At 45.2% G+C, this 12872-nt stretch overlaps 1 long non-coding RNA gene across 1 annotated transcript; it reads right to left on the reverse strand.

Moving 5' to 3' along the window:
* Window positions 1–586: 586 nt before the first annotated feature.
* On the reverse strand, window positions 587–12414 carry LOC133268194 (uncharacterized). Its single transcript, XR_009742985.1, has 3 exons — window positions 12221–12414; window positions 3731–3892; window positions 587–840 (listed from the first exon to the last, which is right to left on the reverse strand). It is a non-coding gene; the product is annotated as an uncharacterized LOC133268194 (long non-coding RNA).
* Between the last annotated feature and the right edge of the window lie 458 nt (window positions 12415–12872).

Here is a 12872-nt window from a genome sequence, read left to right on the forward strand (position 1 = left end):
GGCGGCGGGAGGAGGCGGCGGGGGGAGGTGGGGCCGGGGGCGGTGCCACGGCCGAGCCTGGGACAGCTCTGCCGCGCCCGCCCCTCGGCCCCGCCGCCGGCCCCTTCCGCCCGCCGGCCCCTTCCGCGCCGTGCGGCGCTGCCCCGCTGCGTCTCTCGTGAGGCCCTCCTGCTCTCCATGCGCGTGTCCCCCCATCCAGCGTCCTGCCGCACACCCGGCATCCCCCCGGCCGGCCCCTCCCGCGCTCCGCCTTCTCGCATCTCTCCCTCGGGTCCCCAGGAAGCCCCTCCCGTACCCCTCCGCATCGCCCCGGCTGCAACACTCCCGCCTCCTTCGTCCCTCCCTCCGGCCCCTCCGCGCCCCGTTCGACCCCTACCGCCCGTCGGGTGGAGGAAGAGGGGGCCGGCAGCCCCGGGGTCTGCTGGGCGGCCGCGAAACAAAAAGCGGCCGCTCCGCCGGGCTGCCGCGCTCTGCCCGGGGCTGACGTCAAGGGCCCAAATTCCTGCCTTTCCCTGCAGGCAGATTTGTCCATGTAAGGGTTGGGGCCGGGGCCACGGCAGGGGGGGGCGCGAGACGGGAGGGGGCTGCGCTGTGCGCGCAGCGCGGGGCGGTAGCTATCGGTACCTCGGGGGAACGCGACGGTGCTGGAGGCAGCCCTGACTCTTTAAGCATCACCCTCCTGCCCTGAAACCCGGGGACTTCGGGGGGTGTTGGGCCCAGAAATCCGCACCATGCCTTGCAGTATTGGGCTTTTCACACAAGATTTGTCCAGGGCTCCTTATGGCGTTTTGGGTTCTCTTCCAAGCAGCTTTATTCTCTGTCCGTCCCCAGCCGAGGTGCCTTAAAATGTGGGAACAGGTAAAAGGTGCTCGGAGTTACAAAGCAGTTGCCTACTCAGAAATTCAAAGCTAAACCTGTCGAGCATACTAAAGGGGGGGGGGGGGGGGGGGAAGGGAACTCTTTTCTGATCCCTTTCTGTTTGATTGCCTTGTGGCCATTTATAAGGACTGCTATTAAAATAATTTGGGGTTTGAGTGTATTGTTTTTCTAATTGAATATCACCCTTCAAGTAACTGCTGGGTATCTGCGTTTGCCCTGAAGGGGAAGACAGGAGGGTTATGTTGCATTCAGGCACAGGGGAGAGCTGCCAAGCCTTACTCATTTGGAAAGAGATTTTTGGATGAGATTTTAGGCACTTCAAATCTATTTCATTTTGACAATAAAGGACTTTGCTGTGTACTTTCAGGAGATATTTACGATCTGATCCCATTACCAGCTTTAATGTCCCTGATCACTGCTTGACAGCCTCAGGAGGGAAAGTTTGCCCGTAAGGACCAAAAAAAGGACATTAAGTGCCTAAAAGACTAGAATCTGGAGTACGGAGTTGTGATCTTGCCTCCCTACCCTTTTGCCTGGCTGCCAAAGTGTCTAAAACAAGCAAGTGCACTCACACATTTTCCCGGGAGCTCTGGTTAACTGGAGACCCTAGGAGATGCCACTCCTTCCCCAGGAGGCCCCACAGCAGGGGAGGCGTGACATATCCCAAATTCAGTCCCCAGTGTAAGTCCCCCGTTTGTGGTTGATTTGGTGTCCTGCATTGGGCCTTTGTACCGGGGGTGCTAAATTCACCCCTCCTGAGGGATGGAGAGGGCTGCTGGGGCCAGATGCTATCATAGAAGCACCGCAGCTGAATCTGCATGAGCCTGTCAGTCACAGCCACAGACGTTTTCTAAGCATTATGACTATGACTAGAAATACCCTAGCCTTGTCATAGCCGCCTACCCTGTGTTTAAACCCTGCTGAGATCCAAAACCGAAGCAGAATAGTGCATGAGTCACCAGGGCCCCATACCGTAGGTGTACCTAGAGTGCCAATAGCATTCTGTGAACATGGCCTGTTGTGAAAGACACGGGCATGACTGCTTTCTAAAGCACTGGTGGATGAAACTGTAGCAGCAGCTGAGCAGCCAAAGCCTTTGCCTGAGGCCCTGTAAACCTGGGTTCAGTTCCCTCCCCGGAGAGCCTACAGTTCATGTATTTCCTCCCTGAGGAGCTCAGCATTTCGACCACCAGGCTGCAAAGTTGGGTTCCTTGTTCATCTGCTTAAAGGACAGACAGCTCAGGATGGTATTTTCAGCCACAGGAGGCAGGTGGTCATCATGAGGGACTTCCTGGTACTCATGTCTGTCATCCTCAGTGTGGGGAGCACTCCAAAGAGCCCAGATGTGTAATGCTCTGGAGAAGCAGATTTACAGAGGGATTGTTGCCTGGGATTTCTTCTTCTCTGTTCAGTCTTTCTTTCAAATCTGCAACAGCCCCTGTGTGTGTCAACTGGTATCTAGGGGAAGAATCTAAAACTGAAAGAAACTGCTTGGCCCAAGATGAGAGACAAGTTTTCTCCATTTAGTATTTCAGAGAAAACCGGTGGTCAAATATTTTCCTTGTCCCATGGCCAACAATTATTGCTTCTTTATCCATCAAGCTTGTGCAATTTTCCAGTCATGTTAGCAGAAGAGAGAATGCTCTGACATCTACAACAGCCTCCTTCAAATGATCCCAAAAGTTTCAAGCTTTGAGCCTCCAGAGTGTGAGATAGTAACTACTGCTACCTCCATTTTACAGGTGGATGAACTGTGACTAATCCTCTGCAGCACAGCAGAAGAAGTTTGATTTGCAGCCCATTACCCTTGTAACGTGCTGCCCAGAATCGTCACTGCCTTGTCAAACCCAGTGTGAATTTTCTAGGGGCTTTTTTCAGTTTCCTATCATGACCAATATCATACACTTTGGAAATGGAAGTAGAAAGTCAAAGTGTTGAGGCTGGCTGTGAAAATCTGTTCTTTGCCTGGAAAGAATCAAAAATACTGGCAACGTGCAATCATTCCTTCAATAATACCTACCGCACCCTGCACCATAGCAGCAAAATGAATTAAACAGCAAAAGACTGGAATGCCTGACATTGCATAGGCCACTCAGGAGGCAGTAACACAAGAGTCAGCCTGGGCCAATATTAATTCAAGGAAATTAAGTTTTTTAGTGGTTAAAGTGCATGACTAGAACCCTGGAAACCTGGCTTCTGTTCCTACTTTTCCTCTGTTGTACGACTTTAGACTGGTCAGCTCACCTCCTTGCATGTGGAGGAGTCCCTGTAAACCCACAGTGCAAGGTCTGGCATGGGGAATGACACATCATGACCTCCCATCAGACTGTATGCAACTCAGTTCTTAAAAAGTTTCCAGAAGTCAGCAGGTGAAACCTTGCTTTTCAGTGAGATTTCAGATGCAAAAGTCACTAAAATAAAACCAGAATGGGAAAAGGCCTTGGTAAACTATGGAAATCCATCCCTCAGGTTGTAAAGCAGGAACAGCATTGCCTAAACCATACCTGACAGAGTTTAACTTACCCTTCTCATAAGGATATCTAGAGAATCCATTCCAGAGCTTCACAGTTAGAAAAACTTTATCTCTAAACCCAAGTCATTTTTGCTGAAATTCAACTCTTAATCAGATGAAGTTGTGGGGATCTGACGTATTCCCTCAATTCCAGAACAACAGGAAAGTCGCCCACCTGGTGAACTAATCCTTCTGTGGGTAAAAGCCAGAGAAGCTGGAAAACACACTAAGCACGTGTTCCTGGAACAGTTGCCACCTAATTTTCAGACAAAGATCGGCTGGAATTAGCCTTAAATTGGCTGGAGAATCCTCTGCCCCAAAACAGCACTTTTCACCCACCTTGCCATAAAGACACACATTTCCATCAAGACACATGCTGCAGTGGCACACTTGACCCTTAAGTCTCCAGAGGGTATTCTTGGAAGCACAAGAAAGTCTGAGCTCAGAGCAGTAGCATTCCTGTGGCACTGGGGAAGGAATGAGGAAACACCAGCATGGATACTAGGCAGACAGGAGAGAAAAGACTCAACCTGCAAGTCTGAATTCATTTCCAATCTGAGTGCATGTTTCTGATTTAGAGATACAAACGTGCTTGCTGCCTGGTGGAAGGAATCTAGGAACAGCAGTGGGCCAAGCTTTGTCATTCCCCATTTTGCAGGTATGTTTGCATCCAGACAGGAATGCAAGGCACATACTGGCCAGGCATTACTAAATCCACATCACTGACAGTGATGGAGTCTGGGCCAGAATCCCGAGAGAGGCTTCACTGTTAAGAAATACAATTTCCAACAACTCCCCAACTTTCTACAAGTATATTGGAGATAGTGACTGCCATCAAACCCTGTTTCTCTGCGCACATCTTGAAGTTGCATGTGGTTCACCAGATGCTCAGTTTTACCTGGTGATCAGTCCTATCTAATTCTGTATCATTTCACTGTTCGACAGGGTACACTTTGGGTAGCTCAGGGAAGTATAAACCTCCTTGCACCCATTTCAGGCTCTGCTCCCTGTTCTGCTTGGTCCACCATCCATGCTGTAGCTGCCTGTGCTACACTTAGAAGGAACGGCAAAGCTCTGTAAAACTACTAAATCCCAATGCTAAGAAGTGCAGTTGAGCAATGTGCCAGTGTAGCTTACTTAATTTTGAGTCCAGTTTAATTTTAAATCCAGTTTGAGCCCAGAGAGATTTTAGCTTAGGTTTAAGTGTTCTGTTGAACAGGGGTGGAATTAAGGATTGAAGTGTTTCGCTAGACTGGATTTTTGGTTAATGAGGAAGAACGGTTGCTAGTGTCTAGAAGAAGGAACTGCCTAGAGCTCTGTGGCCACAGGCAAGCCATAACTAGCACTAGTCCGTTTTTCTAGTCAATTTTGATGAAATTAGCACATGGAATTGGTAAAGAAGTTGATAATTTTGTTCAGAATCTTCACTTTCTGTGTCTTAGCTTAGTAGGGAAAAAAGTAGGGTTTATAGTATCTCATCAAAATGATGTGATATAATGAAAGCAGAAGTCACCAGACTTTGTATTTTACACCATCTGGTATCTTGTATGGTATCTCTCTAATAGTAAATGTCTCCTGTCCAGATTTTAGCACTGAAATTATGACTGCCCTGTTTTACAGGAAGGGAATTGGTCAAATTCTTCACAGAGTTTACACTGAATAAATGAAGAAGTACCCCAGTATTAAAAGAAAGATTTGTGGTAACAAATATTTTGGGGGATATTTTTGCATAGGCTCTGACCTCCCTGTTGAGAATCAAAGCAAAAATATTGAATGTACTAAGCAGATGTCTTCTCCTAGTGACAGCAAGATGAGCAGAGACAGCTGGTTAGAAGAACAACAACAACAAAAACACATCATCATTCCTGCTTTGGCTCCAAAAAATCTTGGACTTGTTGTCAAGGAAGAAAGCTATGTATGTAAGAAGCCAAGAAAGAGATAAATATTATTGAATCTGGTAGCATTTTAGTGAATGTGCTGGAAATAACTTAGGTAGGAAGAAAAACTGGATGTGCTCCATTGTTTATTAAATTAATGCCTTTTCTTATTTCCACAGGGACCTATAGCCTATATAGTCATTAACACATTTACAAGATGTGTATTTTAAATATGTTGCTTCACTCATCAATCTTGTGGGCTCTTCTTCTCAAGTAAATAGAGTTACAGCACGTAAAAATGTGTAAAGCCACATAAATATAGTCTCTACAAGCTAGAAATGCCAACTGTGAATTTCGCACGTAACTCCTTCAATCAGGGAAGATGGGTGTAGTACAGAGACACCTACAGAAATCCAAAATATTAGGAAGGGAGAAGAAGAGAAATTTAGATTCCCCCTGGCAAAATATGAGAGAAATAATTCACACACCAGAGGAAAAAAAATAAAAACAAACAAACAATAAACCGAACCAAACAAAAACCCAAGCAAAACCCACACAAATAAACAAGCAAACAAACAAAAAAAAAACAACAAACAAACAAACCAAAAAACCCCCCACAAAAACAAAACCAAAAACCCCCCAAAACCACAAAGAGGGGACATGGGGGAAGGGGAGGGGGCAAAAGAAGCTAAGATTAAAATTTGAGGAGCTGTTCTGGATGAAAAACGATCTTAGCTGCAGTGAAAAAAAAGACCAAGGGTTAGTTGTGAAATAAGCCAGTGACCTGGCCTCCCTGCTCAGAGGTATTGCACTCTTTCTCTTGATAGCTTTCATCTGAACAAAATTGAGCTCTATTTCCCTGAGTAGACTTGAGGGAAGAGCTACAGAACAGACTTGAGAGAAGAGCCAACAAAATCAAACACAACTTGAGGTGGATGTTCTAGGAGAGCTAGGTAGACCCAAATCCCATACCATGTTATAGTGCCCTATGCAAGAGCAAAGGTCTGGATTTGCTGGCTCAGGAGGTGTCCTCCATGCAGTGCTTCAAAATCCCTAGCCATCTCCTACAGAGGTCCTAAAAAGTTGAAAGCCTTAAAGAAGCAGGAGTTTAAGATTGTACAGGAGCAATAATTGATGGTTATGACCAATCTGACAGACCAGCTTGTAAAGAGAGGACAATACAGACAAAAGGAGAGGACATGGCTGCTGTGTGTCCAGCTCTTGGCTGCCAGCTTTGCCCATTCTCTACCATGTGATTAGGCTGTCTGTGTATCATCATTTTCTTTGTAGGAAACCAGGGTTAAGTCTGCTGCTCTGCAACAGAGCAGATGTGGGACCTTGGGAAAGTTGCAGATTGAGCTAAGCTGGAAACAGCTTCCACCATTTGCCAATATCTTGGAGAGCCTGGAATCTTTCCCACCTCTATTGTGACAAAAACAGGACTTCTCAACATTTTTTGAGCATTTTTCTGCCTTGTAATAAAGGACAGAAAGCACACAATGAAAAACAAATCACAGTGCCAGAACCGACTGAGGATCAGGGCACCATTCTGCCTTCTTTAATTCCCCATCTTGCTAGCCTCAGCTTCAAGACCTGACCTGCAGTCTCCCAGCCACTCCAGGAATGACCATGCCATGGTAGCAAACCATTTTTGCCAGAAATTCCATGCTGATTCCAAGAAAATATTTCCTAGAGTGTCTTGCTGAAGTGGATACACTCCCACACACACAACATGAAAGGAATCATGTCTGACAAATAAACATTTTCTAATGAGAAACATTTACCCAACATGTTCCTCCCCAGTGACTCTGGAGCTTTGTGCCTCCATACACCATTTATAAAAAGAGACAACATTCCATCCCAGCCTCTGGAAGAAAACACTTGGATAAAGCTACCTCCATTAGCTTACCCTAACAGCTCTGTATATCTTATAGCATGTAAGTATAGACTGAGTCAAGAATTTTTATAGGCCCATTATAACCCATGTGTTTCATATAATCATAGAATGGTTTGGGTTGGAAGGCACCTTAATGATCATCCAGTTCCATCCCCTCTGCCATGTGCAGGGACACCTTCCACTAGACCAGGTTGCTCCAAGCTCAGTCCAACCTGGCCTTGAACACTGCCAGGGATGGGGCAGCCACAACTTCTCAGGGCAGCCTGTGCCAGCGTCTCACCCCCATCATAGTAAAGAATTTTTTCCTAATATCTAATCTAAATTTACTGTCTTTAAGCTTAAGGCTGAAAGACCTTAAGCTTAAGGTCCCCTTATTCTATCACTACATGCCCTTGTAAAAACTTCTCCAGATTTCTTGCAGGCCCCCTTAAGGTATTGGAAGGCTGTTCTAAGGTGTCCCCAGAGCCTTCTCTTCTCAGGCTGAACAACCTCTGTCCGTGGGCTGTTCCATCTGTTCCATTCCTCTGAGGGAAGCAGAGGCAATGCGGGGCATCCCAGCAGCCCTGGGCTCAGCCATCCCCACATGTACATTTCCTCACACCATCAAGAATTTGGATCACCAAGGAGCCAGCCCAGCCCTGCTGTCAGTGAGGTGACAGATCTCTGGCACTGTCGCTAGGCTCAAACTGCTCATGAGCTGCTTGCGGCTGGAGAGGAATGTCTGAAGAGAGCTAAACCAGATTGCTCATAGATCTCTTCCAAATTGCTTGCCTCTAATCTAGCGGGCAACTTGAGAGTAAATGTGCACTGGGAGTACCATTTCCCCTCTCTTCAGCATAATAACCCAAGAACATTGAGTTTGTGCACAGCTGTTACGAGATGGATGCACTGGAAAATCCTTAGGATCTCATTGGTGCCTTGGCAAGTGCATAAGATGTCAGAGTCATCTACATGTATCCTTTTCCCTCTTGCAGGTCATGTCTACTACAATTTGATGCTGTACACCCACCTCAGCCACTGCAGCTGCAGGAGTGCCAAACAAGGGCTGGCAGCCTGGACTAGGCTTGTGAGCATGAAGCAATATGCTTAGAAATACCTGTTCTTCACAGAGCTTTTAGAAAAGTTCTACTGGCTTCAAAACTTCAGGGAAGGTGACAGTTTGGTGTCACCTGTATTTTCCAGGCCCACACCTACCACAGGGTTAAAAAGAAAATAATTTCAGTTGTTATTTGCATTAAATAGCCTATGTTTCAGCCGCAGCTTCAGCATTTGCAGAACTTCTGGAGGCCCATCTCACAGCTTCAACATCTTACCCTTCCCAAGCACAGGCTGAAAAAATGTCACTTTTCTCCACTGTTCAATCAAAAGCTGACTACACCCATGCGTCAGCTGTTTGCCACCCTCTGCTCCCTCCCTTTGGGCAGCTGACCAGAGATAATGACCTATATCCTTAAAGAATTTGTTTTATTTAGCATTACAGAGAAGAAGGGTTTAAGGCAACAAGCAACCTAAGAATATAACCATTCCCACCCTATCTTATTACAATCGGAGATCAGCTTGCACCTTCACTTGTGGGAACATAGCAGAACCAGCCAGCTCAACTTTCTGAATGTCCAAAACTTACATAGGCACTCTCGTGCTCTGCCTCTGTCCTAAACAGACTGGTTCTAGTGCCTTCCAAGTAAGACCTTTTATGCATTCTTTGCCTTCAAGTAGGAACAACAAGCTACTCAGACAGAGATGCTTAGATGAGGTGGCCATTCGGCATCCAGGGTAGCAAGACACTGACAGAGGAAATAAATATCAAAAGGAACCGTTTGAGAGTACCATAACTCTGCCATGGCCAACCAGAGTATTGCACCAGTTGGCACTGTTGGTGATGAACACCAACTGCAAGCTCTGCACAAGGATCTGGGACTGGTACACACCCTGCATCAAGCCTCACCCCATGATGAGACAGGCAAGCTAAAGAGAAAAATAGGGCCCTGACCCCTTCCTGTGATTAGATCGTTATAATGAGTAAATATTTTCCTAGATAGAGCGCCGAGATAAAGGACTCCTCGTGTCTGAAATGGAGCTTGAACAAGACTCAGAAGGGCTATCCCTACCTTGTAGTTCTTTGTGATGCCCTTTTACCCAATGAATGCCTTTTCCCCCAAGATACCTAGGAAATTAAATGGGAATTGTTAATAGCTAAAGATGAAGAAGCGGATCCCACGGAATAAATTTTTCATGGAGTAGGAAGAACAGCATAAGAACTGCTGCTTGACTTTAGTCTACGTTCAAATCATTCGCCAGTAAATATACAGAATGGATTTAGTAACAGGTACCAAGGGTTAATTGCCGGAGGACATTACAGCTCTGCACCATTCACTCTAAATATTTACTAAGGAGCAGAGAAAACTGAGTGGTAGAGTCCCAGAAACTGGCTTACTCAGATCTCTTTAATAAGAGCTTGTTTCAGAAAAATGATTGAGATTTTTTTTTTTAATTAAAATCAGTGTTCTCATGCTATAGCAAACAACGATTAATCATTCCCTATTCATTTTCTCTGCATTATTAATGATTTTATGACCTAACATCTCCCTTGGTGTTCCAATCTCACCCTGAGCTTTCTCAGGGTTTGGGGCCTTTGTATTGGAAAAAACTGGTTCATAAGGTTGCTTTTGAGGAACAAGTCTGACTTAAATCTCACGTTAATCATAGAATCATAGAATAGTTAGGGTTGGAAAGGACTTTAAGATCATCAAGTTCCAACCCCCCTGCTGTGGGCAGGGACACCTTACGATAAATCATATGACCCAAGGCCTCGTCCAACCTGGCCTTGAACACTGCCAGGGATGGAGCATTCACAACCTCCCTGGGCAACCTATTCCACTGCCTCACCACCCTCACAGTAAAGAATTTCTCCTTATATCCAATCTAAACTTCCCCTGTTTAAGTTTTAACCCTTTACCCCTTGTCCTATCACTACAGTCTCTAATGAAGAGTCCCTCCCCAGCATCCCTATAGGCCCCCTTCAGATACTGGGAGGCTGCTATGAGGTCTCCACGCAGCCTTCTCTTCTCCAGGCTGAACAGCCCCAACTTTCTCAGCCTGTCTTCATATGGGAGGTGCTCCAGTCCCCTGATCATCCTCATGGCCCTTCTCTGGACTTGTTCCTAATATCCAAGAATGTTCTCCGGTATTTGACCTCTTGGTGGCTGAAACAATGTTCTTCAGACACAGTAACCTTGGTCTTTCAAAGTTGTAACCAGCACCTGTGGAGTTTCCAAAGAGGCTCAGCCTTCCTTGGCACGCTCTTAGCAATTGCTCACACGTTTGATTGCTCTGTAATTATACTTGTAAAACCTGCAATGGGATTACACATGGGGGGGGTAGGGGGGTGGGATTTTAAAAAATCACGTTTCAGAATAGGAGGGGATTTATGGAAGCTGCAAGACAAAGGAAAACCTTTCTTTCTTTCTTTCTTTCTTTCCTCTTTCCTCCTGTCTTCCTTTCCTTCTTTCTTCATTGTTGCCTTTGGAAGGCAGCCACTGAAGTTTCCTTGTCAGTAATACAGGGATTTGTAAATAGAACAAAGAGCTTCCTTGCGCTAAGGCGCGTTATATAAGCCCAGTGCAGCCACGGTGTGTCTTTGCAGGCAGTTCCCTTGAACTTTGCATCTCGCTCCTCCTGAGAACAGTCCTGCATGCCAGATCGAACAGATGTCGTTTCCTTTAGGAAAGGTTTTCTGCTAGGGTCATTCTGACTTCCCTTCCAGAGCTTTCCAGCCTCATGCACTCTTTGCTCAAGGGATTACTGCGGTGGTCACTAACTCCATGTGCTACTGTTAAGCTTCTCCTCACCTGCTGGCTGAGCTGAATGAGTGCTGAAATCTCTGTTCCCCAGAAAGATCTGACATTTCATGTTTTCCTGAATCAAACCGGAAAGTTGCAATTTCCTTTCAGAACCCAAATTCTGAGAAACGTAATTTCAGGAAGAGCAGCCTTTTGTTTGGGTGTTACCTACAGCTTTTTATAGGAGAATTAAGCTAGCTTTAAATTCATCAAGTTCCAAGCGATCCCAAATGCACCCAGGCAGCACCCACTGTTGCAAAAGACATCTTGGGAGCTGTGGACACTGCCAAGGATGTTCTACCAGGGAGATGTGAGGAAACATGTTCAGAGATGTGATGCTGACCAAGATGTGGTCATCTCGCCCAAGGTACTTACTCATTATTGTTGCTGCTTTGATTTCACCAGTGCAATTACATATTTCAAGCTTGCAAGCATTTAAATTCTTATTTTCTAGCCTCACTGAAAGCAAAGGCTCTTACTATATCTCACTAAGGATAGCGACAACAGGTTGTAGAAGCCCGGCATGGTATTTCCAACACACTGAATGCAGTAATATAAAACAGTGCAGCTTTAAGAAGTTTTAACTAAATCAGGCCACAAGGCTATGCAGACTTTTTTACTTAAGTATCAATAGAGCTGTCTTGTTAGTTCTGTTTGGTTAGAAGTGTTTTAAATGAACAAGAATGAGACATTCTATAGCTGATAAAGAGTATCAAATACAAAAGTTCACAATGGATGAACTAAGCTGATACAAGCTGATACAAGTGTGTAGGCAGCTCTGAAGCAGCAACAATATAGCAGGAAAAGCAGCCCTACCCTGTGAACAAATGAGAAAAACAAAACAAGGAAAACAAAGGAGGAAAAGCTGGCTGCTACCTGGCCTTCATGGATAAAATGTTTAAAATAAAAGGGGGAAGAGGGGAAGAGAGGGAGGAAAGAAACTGAAATGTACTTCAAGTCCAAAATCTCATCAGACTCAAAATGAGTGTAACTCCCACATTGCAACAGTTTGCAGGTGTAATAGGCACAAAGCTATTCCTTCATCCCAAAACCAAACACAAAAGTCACGGAAACCCATCATGCCAATCCTGTGGCTGCTTTCCGGAGCAGGATCTCTTTAAATGTCAATGTTCCTTTTGTTCTGTGCACCCTTTATAATGAGTCTATCATCTGTTTGGTAAAAGATCGAGTGAAATATGTAATAAGGTTATCTTACCATCTCTCTCTATTGTAAAGCCATAACTCCTCTTCCACTCATTAATTATTGTCTTCCATTTCCTGTGTCAGATCTAAATCAGAAAATAGGGACTCAAGACTTACAAGCTTAATAATTTACCATATATCAGCTGAGCTGTGGTAATTCTCCGTGTGTTCCCTCTTAGCCTGCAATAAACAAAACCAGTGTGACTTTGAGGTACATAGGCCTGCAGTCTATGCAATTAAGTTTAACCTTACAGAATCGTAGAATCATAGAACAGTTAGGGTTGGAAAGGACCTTAAGATCATCTAGTTCCTCCTTTTATTGTCAGCTAAGCTGACAGTGATAGTTACCATGGCTCAGTTGATGTTCAGTCCTCATATTGCAAGACTTTGCCTTAAAATCTTGGGAGCAGAGCTCTACCACTATAACTACCTGGAAAGCTATGATGATTTACGTGCTGTCAAAATACATTAAAAAAAAAAAAAAAAAGCAGCAGCACACACACACACAAAAAGCACAATTACATTTTTATCAGCCAATGCCCCTTGCTTTGCAGTTTTTCAAGCATGAACAGCTCAAACTTTGGATCAAGAAGTGAAGCAATCTGTTTCTGAAGTGCAAACAGCGAAAAGTTATATGAGTCTTCTAGCAATTTCAGGCAAATACA

The sequence above is a fragment of the Pezoporus flaviventris genome, unplaced genomic scaffold (assembly GCF_033815535.1).
Source record: "Pezoporus flaviventris isolate CSIRO_AGI_PZ_B2104156 unplaced genomic scaffold, CSIRO_AGI_Pfla_v1 ptg000013l, whole genome shotgun sequence".
Lineage (NCBI taxonomy): Eukaryota > Metazoa > Chordata > Aves > Psittaciformes > Psittacidae > Pezoporus > Pezoporus flaviventris.